Below are 14,943 nucleotides of genomic sequence, written 5' to 3'. Positions count from 1 at the left end.
CTGTGGCCCTAAATAGAGAAGAATAAAAGTAATGGGTTCTTTGCACTAGACATCTTGATACAAGTCACCTTGACATTTTGTTCCATGCTTAATGAATGTTCTGGCAGGCATGCTAATCCAATATCCTGAAAACAACCTTACTCAGTTAATTCTGAGCCATGCAAAAGCCAAGACCTCAAGTAGTAGAATATGTTCTCAGTTGAAATTATGTAAATGTCAGGTAGTCTGTGAGATGATTCTTCAATTGTATAAAATACATTAAGATGATTAAGTCATATGTGATGGTTAGATGATAGAATTTTGATACTTTTAACACAAGATATATCCAGAAGAGTCTACATTTTACTACAAATAAAGTCGTAGAAACTCTTATCATATCTAAGAAAATTTACATATCTAAGAAAATTTAGAAATAATTTTACAGTAGAAGTTGACAGAAAGTAAAGAAAAATAATTACCTTGAGAGCTCATTCATCAAGTATTTATTAGGCACCAATTGCTATGTGGGATACAAAGCAATCTCAGTTCCAAAGGGATTGTTGAGTTTTGAGTTAATTTAAATGGGAGTGATTGATTGAACAGTTTCAGAGTTACGGTCTTCTGCATATTTGGCTAATATAATAAAACAAAAAACTCTTAAGTTAAGGAATTCCACCTATTTTTCTTATTCATGAAGACCTTGAAATATAAATTAAATTTTGAATCATTTTGAATATTTTATCTTCCCTCCCTCAGAAAGAGATAATTTAGAGATGTTGGAGATCATTTGTAAAAAATAGCACGTAAAATCTACCTTGTAAAAATACCATGATATGCTAATGAAAATTTTAGTGGACATCGCAGCCTGTTATGTAAGTTTATATAGTTTTATTTTCTGTAAATAATTATGTTTGTTTGATAATTCTTTGCCTTCATATAATTATTTGAGTAAGATTTCAACATTTTCTGTTAAATAAATTATAATAAACTGTTAACTCTTTTCAGTATTTAATACCTGTAGTTCAGTTAGTAACTTTTTCATATATAGCATGTTGCCTGTATGCAGTTGAACTATATAAAGTTCACTGCAAAGCAGATTATCTTCTGTTTTTTTGCATAGCAATCAAAGTTGAAATTTGTTTGCTACATCAAAAAAATTAAGGACATTTTCACAAACCGAGAAATAAACAAATATGCCAATTCATAGGTGGTTTTGCTTTATCCTTTGAAGGTGACTTAAAATCAGCAATGATGATATAGTAAATACTGAAATTTAGGTGTAAATGAATACGTTCTACAGGGAAATAATGAGGCTAAGTATTTTTATGTTTTTAGTGGTTTTTTAGAAACCTAGAGTTATGCAAATAATTGTATTATAAACATGTTTATACCTTAGCCCAAACATTGATTTTTATAACTCTCCAAGTATGAGATGAAATTTCTTATGTCTTTTGATAAACTGCAGTATTAAGTGTACTTTGTCCTTCTGTTTATTGCTACAATTTAAGAACTTTATTTAAAAACAATTTTGGAAGGTTACTAGGTACAGCTTTTGCAGAAGATGGTCAACAAGTAAACTACATGACTTAGAGTTCTTGTGCATTATACATTTCGGGTAATTCAAAGTACTGTATTTGCATTGACTATAAAGCATCGTTTGCAATATTTATTCTTCCTTCATAGTCTCTTGTTGTGATTATACTTACAGTTGTTTAAATGTGTTTTAAAAGACTCACTATTAACTTTATTCAGATCTTAAAAGCTACACCTTTCTGAACTATTCCAGTCTTTCTCCATCCAATTAGAATGTTATGGAATAACATGTGAAGAGATAGATATAGTGGAAATCTTATAATGCATTGAAGATATCTTACATGAATTATCTTCTATTAAAATATGCATAATCAATCAATATCAGTGGGTCTTCTACTGAAAAAAATATATATATATATATTTATGTGGCCAAAAAATATATATATATATATATTTATGTGACCATCTAGCCATGACTACTAGTACTAATGGCTATCGCTTAAAATTAAACTACAGTCATATATTACTTAACTACAGGGATATGCTCTGATAAATGCATCATTATATTATTTCATTGTTGCGCAAACGTGATAGCATGTACTTACACAAACATAGATGGTGTAGCCTACTACACACCTAGGCTACATGGTATAGCTTATTGTTCCTCGGCTACAAACTTGCACTGTACTGAATACTGTAAGCAATTATAATACAATGGTAAATATTTGTATATATAAACACATCTAAACATAGAAAAGGCACACTAAAAGTACACTATAAAAGATAAAAAATGCCTTGGCACAGCAGCTCACGTCTATAATCCTAGCACTTTGGGAGGCTGAGGTGGTGGATCTCTTGAGCTCAGGAGGAGTTCCAGACCAGCCTGGGCAACATAACGAACCTCATCTTTACAAAATATACAAAAATTAGTAGAGCATAGTGGCACACACCTGTAGTCCCAGCTACTTGGGGGCTGAGTTGGGGGGATCACTTGAACCTGGGAGGTCAAGGATGCAGTGAGCCCAGATCATATCACTTGCACTCCTGCCTAGGTGACAAAGTGAGACCTTGTCTCAAAAAAAAAAAAAAAAAAAGGTAAAAAACCATACACCTGTGTAAGGCACTTACCATGAATGGAGCTTGAAGGACTGGAAGTTTCTCTGTTTGAATCAGTGAGTGGTAAGAGAATGTGAAGCCCTAGGACATTACTATTATAGACTTCATTAACACTGTACACTTAGGCTATACTAAATTTATTTATAAAATAGTTTTATTTCTTCAATAATAAATTAGCCTTAGTTTATTGTAACTATTTTACTTTATGAACTTTGTAATTTTTAAAACTTTTGGACTCTTGTAATAACACAGCTTAAAACACACATTTTACTGCTGAAAATATTTTCTTTTTTTATATCCTGTTCTAAAAGCATTATGTTAATTCCTTTTTACCTCTTAAACTTTTTTTTTGCTAAAAATGAAAATACAAACAAACACATTAGCCCAGGCCTACACAGGATAGGTATCATCAATATCATTGTCTTCCACCTCCACATCTTGTTTCACTGGAAGGTCGTCAGGGACACACTTGGAACTGTCATCTCCTATGACAGCAATGCCTTCTGGAATAGCTCCTGAAGAACCTGCCTGAGGCCGTTTTATAGTTAACATTTTTTAATAAGTAGGAGCACACTCTAAAATAACAATTCAAAGTATCGTATAGTAAATACATAAACTAGGATTGAAGTCATTTATTATTGTCATCAAGTATCATGTACTGTACTTAATTATATGTGCTATATGTTTATATGACTGGCAGCAGTAAGTTTGTTTACACCATCATCACTACAAACACATGAGTCATGCATTGTTCTTTATGTTACCAGGCAATAGGAGATTTTCAGCTCCATTAAGATCTTATGAGACCACTGTAGTATATGTGGCCCATATTTGACTGAAACATTGTTATTCAGCACATGATTTTATAACATAGATTTGCTTTTGTGTACTATCTTACACACACTCATCAAAATCCCATTAAAAATAATGAAAATAATTTTTAAAAACATTTGTCAATTTGAGAAATAACTTGAAAGTAGGAGGATATAAATTTCAAACAAGTGCATATTCAACTTATTTACGGTTTCATTTTTAGCTGAGTTTCCAGATATTTAATCTCTTAAAAATGAATGTTGACTACAAATTGAAATTACACATTTCAAAGTAAAAATATTACTCATCAGAAAAATGTATGCTGGATACTCGTAGTAGGTAATTAGCTTCACCATTAATCTCTCATGTACCTTTTGAAAATAAGATTATTAAAGAGTTGAGCCCAAAGGCAAGGAACACATAGCCAGGAAGGCACAAAAATAATATTTTAATCCTTCCAGTACAGCAAATAATTGTGATATTGATATATTTATCACAGAACATTTTTAATGATGCCTATTCTTAAAATTTTGACATGTTAGAGTTTTTAAAAAATGATTGAATGTTTCTGTTCAACTCTATGTAGCAAGGTAAATTTTGCTTTATCTTTTTTAATGGAATTTGAAAATTGTTTTTCACTTTCCAAATGGAGATGAGATACAGTGTTATCAATCGTTATTGCTACTATTGAACAGCTGTGAATAAATAAAGGCTTTGAGGATAAACCATACCAGCTTTGCCCTCCTGTGGTTTTATTAACACATAAAGCATCTGCTCAGAGAAAAATCTTGTCTGACAGTATTTTCGAACCATTTCTTTTCCATTCTTGTTACTTTAGTATTTGCTATTTTTATGTACATTTTTGAGATATGTGTGTATATATGTATATATTTTATGTAAAAATGTATATGCAAATTTGTATATGTGATATGTATACACATACTGTTTGTGTGCGTGTGTGTGTAGTGTGTTGTGTTTAATCAGTCCCACCCTAGACTATGAGGAAAAATTCTTTTGTTTGTTTTCTTTTTGAGACGGAGTCTCGCTCTGTCGCCCAGGCTGGAGTGCACTGGCGCAGTCTCGGCTCACTGCAAGCTCCGCCTCCCGGGTTCACGCCATTCCCCTGCCTCAGCCTCCCGAGTAGCTGGGACTACAGGCGCCCGCCACCACCCCCAGCTAATTTTTTTTTGTATTTTTAGTAGAGACAGGGTTTCACCATGTTAACCAGGATGGTCTCGATCTACTGACCTCGTGATCCACCCGCCTCGGCCTTCCAAAGTGCTGGGATTACAGGCGTGAGCCACTGTGCCAGGCCCTGACTATGAGGAAAAATTCTAAATTTTTTTGTCCCCCCAAATCATAGAATACTAAGCTGCTAATTATACTATGAAATATTACTTGATAGTAATAAAAATCAGTAAGAATAAAAGACATTCCACACTAAACAAACGTATTTCTGTTCTAAGAAACAAAGGGCTGATAATATAGTTTATAGGCATGAAAGTGAAGATAGAAAACCTTGCATTACTTAAAGGTTGTTGAAAATTTCCACAGCAGCCTGTCTTGATATTCTCAAATTACCATACTCTTCATTTCAAGAAACCTTAATTTTCATTATATTCCCATTATATTCCCAAATCTTAATTTGCATATTTGCTTTGTCAAAATAAAACTTTATTTACAGAAATACTACTCATACCACTAATTATCCTACTTGAATGCATAGTGTGGGGTTCCCCTGAATACCTAAGTTTATATGCTTAATGCTATAAAGAATACATTATTATTTTTGCCCTATTGAGTGAGGTAGGAAGAACACTTTGAAGAGGTAAACATTTTGAAAAACAATGAATTACATCTAAAAAGTAATATCAATAACAGAGAGAGGGAAAAATAAGGCGAAAATACTGAGTGGTCAGTATCAAAATTATGTTCATCTAAGTGTACAGTTCATGCTATTTCCCATTTAAGAGATGAAAATACACTGCCCCCAAATATGCTGCTTTGGCCTATTTGTTATTTAGAGTAAAAAACATTGAAGAACAGCAGATGCAAGACGGGCACTCTGAACTTCCTTTTTCTTCCTGAAAGCAGGAGATTAAATTCCTATGTGAAAGACATGCTTATCACTAGGGAAGTGGAGGCTGACAAAAATCTACACAAATAAATCTTGTTGAACTAACCAGCCAATCTTATCTTCCTAGTCACTTTTCCACAACTAACTGCCGTAGCCTACACCCCTCTGTCTTGCTGCTTTTCCACGATTTACTATTCTTTGTTCAGCCTAATATATAAGCATTCAACTTCATTTCTTTGAGTCTTCATTTTTTGTGTGTGTGTGATGGCTCTCATGTACATGTAAAAATTACTAAATAAAATAAATGCTTTTCTCCTGTTAATTTGCCTTAGGTAAGTTTAATTCCTAGGCTCAGCAAGAAGCCCTTGGAGGGTAGAGAAGACATTTTGCCTCCCCTACCCCTAGAAGACAAGCTTCCTGGCCCATCACCACCATTCTCTCTCTCCACGATCTGGAGCACATTAAAGTTATTTAACTCTGCAACTCTTCTTCCCCACTTGTAAAATGGAAAATATTAGTCCTTACAACCTAGAGTTTTTATAATAATTACATGAGCTGAAACATGTAAAGTGCTTAGCACAATGCCCGGCATATACAATAAAAAGCTTTATATGTGTTACTTATGCTATTATTTGAGATGTTTGCGTTTTGCTTCCTTGGGCACATAATCTAACAGCCCCATAATTCTCAACTGACTTTGTCCTTAGTAACACAGAGCTGTGAGACCATCAGATGACATCTCCTGCCCAGGAAAGAGTTCATCCAAAAGGAACTTTCCAGGAACAAGGGAGAGACCACTTCTATAGGTCACTGCTAGGCCAAGTACATATGCCTTGTAAGAATCTATACAAATAAACCAGCTGCCCTTTTATATTTGACCATGCCATTAACTAATTGAAAGTGCCACCCATTCCCTTTTCTGTAACTACTCTACTTTCCTAGTGCTACTTTTTTTCTGTATATATATTCCTATGGTCAAACCAGGAAAAATCTATCTGGCACTCTGGACTGTGCTTCACAGGGAATGACTCCCTTCCTCCATATCCCTAGTAATTCAACCCCACCAAATAACTTTAGATTTTATATTGCTTTAGATAGGAAGGTGTTGGTTTTCTAGCCAGACATATGTTAGTCACAAAGAAGAAATTTTTTTTTTTTTTTGAGACGGAGTCTCGCTCTGTCACCCAGGCTGGAGTGCAGTGGCGCGATCTCGGCTCACTGCAAGCTCCGCCTTCCGGGTTCACGCCATTCTCCTGCCTCAGCCTCTCCGAGTAGCTGGGACTACAGGCGCCCGCCACCACGCCCGGCTAATTTTTTTTTTTTTTGTATTTTTAGTAGAGACGGGGTGTCACCGTGGTCTCGATCTCCTGACCTCGTGATCCGCCCGCCTCGGCCTCCCAAAGTGCTGGGATTACAAGCGTGAGCCACTGCGCCTGGCCGAAAAATTATTTTAGAAGGTGTATGCAGGTCAGAATAATCAGACAGCCAATAGTAGTGCTATATACACAGACTACATATGAAAACATTATGCTAAACATATTTTAAACTATTAGAGAAAACACATCTTGAAGTTCATCAGTAGGTTGAGAGAAGCAAATTCTGTGTAATTTTTTAAAGATCATGGTAAATTATTGAGAAAATGTTGTACATTTTCTGACTTGGATTATGGGGGAGATCCAGCTACTGACTCTCAGAGATACTGATGAAAGGAAAGACTTTTGTGGTCTGGATAAACTACAGCACTAATTTAACACAGTTCAGAGTCCAACTACTCACGTTTTGCCAACAACCCTAGGCAGAGTTTGTTGATTTATTCTGAGTGCAACCACAGAGGCTGATGGTTTTATCATAGCACTAGTCACACACCCTTGTAACTCTGACGGATACTTGTCTCTTCTTGGCAAAGCTCCTGAAGAACACGAGTTTCTTGTTCATTGTGTATTTCTCCAGGTTTCTAAACAGTATATACTAAATAAATTTGATTGCATAAATTAATAGTGATAAAAGTAATAACTGCTAATTCTTGAACATGTAGTATATGCTTACTCATATTCCAAGCATTTTGCATATTTTAATGCATATCATCCTCAAAACAACTTAATGTCATAGGTACTATTATTATTTCCATTTTATAGAGAAAGAAACGGGGCACAGAGAGTTTAGCTTAACATCACATAGCCCTTGCGTAGTAGAGTCAAGATTTAGAAAAGTGCATTATTGAAAGGGTTTTTTTTTTTTTTTTTGAGACGGAGTCTTGCTCTGTCCCCCAGGCTGGAGTGCAGTGGCGCAATCTCGGCTCACTGCAAGCTCTGCCTCCTGGGTTCACGCCATTCTCCTGCCTCAGCCTCCTGAGTAGCTGGGACTACAGGCGCCCGCCAACACGCCCGGCTAATTTTTTGTATTTTTAGTAGAGACGGGGTTTCACCGTGTTCGCCAGGATGGTCTCGATCTCCTGACCTCGTGATCCGCCCGCCTCGGCCTCCCAAAGTGCTGGGATTACAGGCTTGAGCCACCGCGCCCGGCCCCGAAAGGGTTTTAATTTCAATATTTTAACTGGTTTTGGATTTATTTTCAAACAATATTCCAACAGGAGCTAAATTGGAAACTCATGCATGACAGAAAAAAAGCTTCTGAAAGAAACAACAAAATAGACCTTTTCCAACTTGCCAGAGTGTAGCAAACCCCAAACTGACAAAAATTCACAGCTTCGTCAATAAGAAGACAGGAAATAAATTTTCCTCCTTACTCCATGACACTGCTTCCCTTTCAAAGTAAAGTTAGATAGTATGAGATAGTTGCCTGAGAATGTTTTCTAACAATGGATTCAGTTTATTACGGATATTAAGCACTCACTCACCCACCCTAAACATTTAAATCTGTATCTCTTTTAATGCACCAATTTAGGGTTGAACCAGCAGTTATTTTCTGAGCACAATAAAAACATTGTTCCAAAAGCAAAAATATAAAAATAAAGAATATAACCTTCAGATATGTGCCTCATAAACTCTGACTCTATTCCCTTCTTATTCACTGTATCCCTGTTAAATGTCTGCCCCTTTTGATAGAGGGGAAAAAAATCATGAATTGAGATTTAATCATTGACAAACTTTCTATAAAATTTCTTGAAGAACTTTCATTAAGCAAAATTGGGATCAAAGTCCAGTCTTTGAGATGCAGACTTTGGGATAACTGTTTCTTAATGTAAAGGGACTGCAACAGGTAAATAAAAGGGGAAATCTGCTAAAATCAAATTAAGCAGTTGAAGACAGATTTTAAGTTGTATTCACTGTACTAAGAATGGTAATCGATAGTTTCCATAAAAGAATTGGTCAGAGAGGTACAAACAAATAAGGACTAGAGAGAAAAAAAAAGACTGTGTTTTCTGAATGGCAGTTGTTGGTAATGTAAGGACAATATGAGAATTAGAATGTTGGATGGGGGAAAAGAGAGCCAGTGTTACAGGCTTAAAGAATGAACGCGCGACACAGGATGAATGACAGCAAGCGAACAGGCGACTCCCCTACTGGGGAGGTATGTCAAATGGAGGAGAGGACAGTAATATGAAAAAGTTGAGGGGAGAATGTCTGATTTGTTTTAAGATACGCCTTGGAAGTATGTTTTCAAATCAGAGGGCAGAAATCACTGCAGCAACCAAAACGATTGATAATGTGTAGAAATGAAGGTGAGAAGAGTTCTGAAAATTGATAGAGCAAGGCCATAAGGTAGGAGAAGAAAGAGGCAAGAATAGAGGTGACCAAGTTAGCTTTGGAAAAAATCACTTTTACTCTTAGACGGAAGTGAGGGAGAAAAGGATACAGACGGTAAGACATAAAGGGATGAAAAAAAGACAGCTCCTGTGCTGGCTCAGTTAAAATACTTTATGACTCAATTCTATTAATAGAATTTATTTGCTATTGTCCACTAATACTACAAGCGTGGTAGTGTCCAGCCTAACCACTGCTACAACTCTTCTAGCCCACGAGGACTCCTGTGATGTTAACACATTATTGCTTCTCCGTTGACTCTTGTGGTATCTGTGTATGATAACACATTGGGGTCAGGTTTCAGTGATTCTTTCTGATGGGGTGCCCAAAGCAGTTTCATCCATGATTACAGACTTAGATGAATTCAGGCGAATAGACATCGCAAATTAGCAAAAGAATGCTAAGGAAACATCTAATGAGAATTGAAAGAGAAAGTAGTTTACCTTTGGATCACCTGGTTTCAAGCATAATGCCTAGAATAGAATAGGCACATAAATGTTTGCTGAATTAATGAATTTATGAATGAAGCAAATAGCAGTTTTTGTTTGTTTATTTTAATGAGGCTTTAGAGAAATCAGATTATAGTTGCAGAAGTTTAGTAGCTATAAGGTGAATTTGGAGTAATAACTTATTACTACAAGTAATTTCATCTGAAAATAATATTATTCAAGGATAAAGAAAATACTCCTTTTCTATATTAAGTATGACAGATGAACAAATTTATATTCAACCAATATTTTACGTTTGAATTTTGTTTTGTTTTGTTTTACTTAATGTCTCAGACACTCACTCCTATGGACTCCCATATTTACTTTTCCTTTTTACATCTTCCCGCTTCTATATTTGCCATCCACTACCACAGACACCTGTAACAACATCACCAACCACAGTTGGGGTAATAGAGAATTTCTAAAAAAAAAAAAAAAAGGGGGGGGCTTACTACTTTCTGATCGTATCTTGGATATATCATAAGCCAAACATCCTACTTTGAGTCAACTCAAGTCAATTGGGTATATCATCTATAAGAAAAAATGTGGGATATTTGGGAACATCTACAGCAACACTATACAGTAGAACTATAATGTAAGTTGCACATGTAATTTTACATTTTCTAGTAGTATATTAAACTAAAAAAGAAAGAAATGAAGTAGTTTTATTTGCTGAATATTATAATTTCAACATGAATCAATATACATATTATTAATGTTATATTTTCACTTTATTTTTATTTTTCGGTAGTATGTCTTAAAATCAAATGCACACTTTATACATCTTAATTAACATCTTAATTTTCACTAACTACATTTCACATTATCAGTAGCCACACATTGCTAGTGGCTACCACTGAAGAGCATAGATCTATATAGGTCCAGATCACACAACCACAGGCTATTTTTTAACTAAACAGCTAACTGAGTTCCTTAAAAAAAATTATTTAGAATTATTTTTTTTTCTGCAAACAAACCAATGAGTCAGGCTTATAACTACGCACATCTACTTTACCATACTGTTAGGCTTATAACTACTTATATCTACTTTACTATATTGTTAGGCTTATAACTACTTAGATCTACTTTACTATATTGTTAGGCTCTGTATACTCTTTATAGACATCTGATAAGGGAGTAGTAGGAATAAGGCAGGTATTTTTTACAAATAAGGATTTAAAAAATTTTTGTTCTAACCTTTTCTTTTAAAATGAATATAGGTAATGAAATGGAAATCTGAAATAACAATGTATTGCTTAACATTCATATAAGTCAAACATTTTTGGCTGCATGCCGCCTGTACAGAGGTCCTGTTTATGTCTAGCTTACCATAAATCTTATTGTTCAGAATTTTAGTATCAAGGAAAGCATATAAATATCTTATAATCTTGTTAAAAGAACTTGAAGATGTCCTCCCACCGCTGAGGCCTTTCATCATGTAATTCAGAGTAAAGATGAGTGGTCATGTTATCAAACCCTAAAATAATAGTGTGTATTAGAAACGTCGACAGATCTTTAATTATAGCAGCACAAAGTGTACTACTAACTGGACCATACATCGTCAATAAATAGGAATTTAGGATGCAGTTTGCTGCCTTGACCTTCAAGCACCAATTGTGTTTCAGTCTTCAAGAGTTCATAAATAGTATCATTTACAATCTCTGAAAAGAGACTATGTGGACACAATAAACCACATATGTTATATGCGGGAAGAGTGGATATATAGTCGGCTTCATGGTCTCAAATTCAGTCAACCTTACTGGCAGAATTCACTTATGTTAACTCATTGCCTTTCAATCAGTAGCAAATAGCTAGTGTTTACTGTCATTTTTTTTATGATCTTATAACAAGTATTCATTTTAGAGAACCTTAGATATTGGCCTGTTAAGCCAAAAACATGTAAGTTTCAAAGATCTCTCAGCAAACGTTTTTCTGATTATCACTTTAAGATGAATACCCCTGAACTACATGAAAAGTTAAAATTATACTCTCCTGTACCAGATAGAGAGCTACAATCGAGAGGACTTTATTTATGGACAGTAACATTCCTACTTACTCTGAGGTCATGCTTCCTGAACACTGCAATCACATTAAAATAATCTTAAATAGCACTTGGAAGGGCAAATAACTCACAAAGCCCAACAGACTGTCCCTTAAGAGAGGTAGAAGAAAACTGAATAACTGAAGCAATCACCAGCAGGTTCTAGCAGCTAGACACAATGACATCAATTAGAAGTAACCAATAAAAATACAGAAATGAAAAAAAGAAATAACAGAACACTAAACCATTCATTTTTCTAGTTTTCAGCAGCAAACCATCTGTAGTTATTTTGTCATAGAGGCAAATGACACTCTTTGAGGACTCTATTGTATTATAAAAGAATATATACCTTGACCTTCAATCAACAAGAGAAGGTTAAATGTTATTAAGTAGATTTTGAGAAACAGAACAACTGTGATACCTTCCAGTAAGGTTTTCTTGAGAAATACCCTTCCACTTTATCATTACCATCTCTTGAAGACTGGAGTCTACTAATTATAAGATCCTGCTTAAGTACCATCTACCTGTTACCATGATGCCTGCCTAAATCCTACCCCAGCTGAAGAAAACAATAACACAAACCTGTTACTCCTCGATTTCTCTGTAACTATTTCTTCACCTTTTTGGCAGTTATTGTTGAAGATATTTTATATGTATTTTAGATTCTAAGGCACGGAGAAACACTAAAATGTTTCAGAAGAAACACTAAAATGTCACAGAAGTTAGGTTACGACAGCAGGAAGGATCTACTATTCCTAGGGTTGGAGAATGGAAATATTTGGAATTATTAAAGCTGAGAAGCTCAAAGGAAGTGTCCTGTGAAGTTGAAAGTCAGGCCTCTGAATAGGGGCCACTGCTTAGCTATAACTGATGTCTCTGAGATCAGAGATGGAACCCTGTGTAACTGGACCCCAGACCTATGAGGAAGAACTTTAGTACGCTCGCGCTGGTGTCTCTGATGAGTATTGTGAGTCTGATTTAACTAATGTTGGAAAAAGTGAAAATCAGTGCTAACTTCTACTACTAGAATGAACTGTCACTACTTAGGTGAAGAAGCATTGTTAGGGTGACAATGACAGGAAAAGAAAGCAAAAACAGGAACAAATTGTAAATAGAAGCATCTTTTCTTCTTCCTCTTGGCTTCCAGCTTTCTTTTACTGCTTCTTATTAGAGTTTATCAGGGAGCCAACTGGCAAAGCAAAAATGCAGTTTGTAGAGTCCTAGTTCCAGGTTAACACAAGGTGGTATACAAGGTTGGGATTGCAACAAAAACAACAAAAAAAATAAAGCTTAATAAACTAGCACATCTATTCAGAAGAAAGCCACTGTCTAATCTACACTCATATTCCTTGTATTATCTGGTGCATTGAGCTGAATGTTGACTGCAAAGATACATCCAGATTTTAATCTCTAGGACCTGTAAATGCTACCTTATTTGCAAAAAGTGTCTTTGCAGATGTTGATATGGTTTGGCTGTGTCCCCACCCAAATCTTGAATTGTAGTTCCCATAATCCTCACATGTCTTGGGAGGGACCCAGTAGAGGGTAATTGAATCATGGGGTGGTTAACTCTCGCTGTTCTCATGATAGTGAGTGAGTTCTCAGGAGATCTGATGGTTCTATAAGGGCCTTTTCCCTCTTTTGCTCGGCACTTCTTGCTGCTGCTACGTGTAAGTTTCCTGAGGCCTCCAAGCCATGCTGACCTGTGAGTAATTAAACCTCTTTCCTTTATAAATTACCCAGTCTCGGGTATATCTTTATTAGCAGTATGAGAACAGACTAATAGAGATGTGATTATGGATTTTGATATAAGGAGATTATCCTGTATTATGTGAATGAGCCCTAAATCCAATCACAAGTCTCCTTGTAAAAGAGAGATGGGGAGAGATTAAGTAGATACACAAAGAAGAGAAGGCCATGTGAAGACTGAGGCAGAGATTGGAGTGATGTGGTCACAAACAAGGGAATGCCCTGCTGACCTCTTGATTTCAGACTTCTGGCCTCCAGAACTGGAAAGGAATAAATTTCTGTTGTTTTAAGCCACTTAATTTGTGGCAATTTGTTATGAAAGCCACAGGAAACTAATACATTTAGGTTGTGCCTTTTACATAATAGATATTAAAATTTTATGAAATAAGTAAAATGGGAATCACAAAACCTTTGATTTACTTAGAGAAAGTTTAATCTACATAGAAAATCTACTAATATAGCATAACACTAATGAGTTAAGATAAATGGAACCTGTCTACACCTAATCAAAATTGTATGCAAAATTAACAATTTGACTTTGGAAAATATGATTTTATGGATTATCAAGCCTTTCAATTGTGACTTACAATACTAAATATATAAAATAAAAGGGCAAACATTTTCTGAAATAAAATGAAGCATAGGTACTCATCAACCTCTAGTAGTTAATCTAGAAGAATATTTTACTACATTTTTAATTCTTAACTCTCTATGTCTGAAATGACTTTCTATTCACCCATGTGATATTCTATTTCAGGAAAAAAGATGGCATTATGAATCAGCTTTGAAAAAATTTCTATTCTTTAGTTGTTCAAAGCTATCTATTTAATTTCATGGTTAAGAAAAGAAAAGAGAAATTGGAAACACAGGAAATGTACAAACCACCTGCAGAGAGGATACTTAACATTTGGTGCCTATATTACATTCCTCCCTCTAAAACTTTTCTGTCTGACGAGGCTACATTTTATTGGCTTTTGAATTATATTGTGTAAAATTAGATTGAGTTAGTATATCATCCAAACTCCCTGGTGTAGCATATGTAAGCTTTCATTAGAAGACGAGACCTACTATGATTAGCGATAAAAAAAATCGGAGGCACTGTACCTGGCACATTTGAAGGCTATCCCTTCCAGAAATATTTGGCTATGTTTCCTCCCATTTCACATTATTGCATAAAGAGCAGATTACTATTTGCATGCAATTATTTTGGATGAGAAAGAGAAGGCAAGGGAAATTTTTAGTCTACATTAGGATTAGCCAAATATAACTAGACATATACAAACAGAACTTCTTCTCAAGATTATTTAGTCATTTAAAATGCATAACAAAAGTAATCTTGCCTTGTCAATCATATTATTTGAGCTGAACTCAGCAGAATCTCAT

The 14,943-nt window shown here is 35.1% G+C and overlaps 1 protein-coding gene and 1 long non-coding RNA gene across 2 annotated transcripts in view; one reads left to right on the top strand and one right to left on the bottom strand.

Annotated features, from left to right (window-relative positions):
• Positions 1–14,943, bottom strand: part of NAALADL2 (N-acetylated alpha-linked acidic dipeptidase like 2) — a 955,512-nt gene that overhangs the window by 22,976 nt on the left and 917,593 nt on the right. The gene's annotated exons all lie outside the window — the stretch shown is intronic.
• LOC134733315 (uncharacterized) lies at positions 8,974–11,806 on the top strand. The gene is made up of 3 exons (XR_010116792.1): positions 8,974–9,049; positions 10,145–10,365; positions 11,720–11,806. It is a non-coding gene; the product is annotated as an uncharacterized lncRNA (long non-coding RNA).

This window comes from Symphalangus syndactylus, chromosome 17 (genome assembly GCF_028878055.3).
Source record: "Symphalangus syndactylus isolate Jambi chromosome 17, NHGRI_mSymSyn1-v2.1_pri, whole genome shotgun sequence".
In the NCBI taxonomy this organism is placed as follows: domain Eukaryota; kingdom Metazoa; phylum Chordata; class Mammalia; order Primates; family Hylobatidae; genus Symphalangus; species Symphalangus syndactylus.
This window is presented reverse-complemented; position numbering and strand designations above follow the sequence as displayed.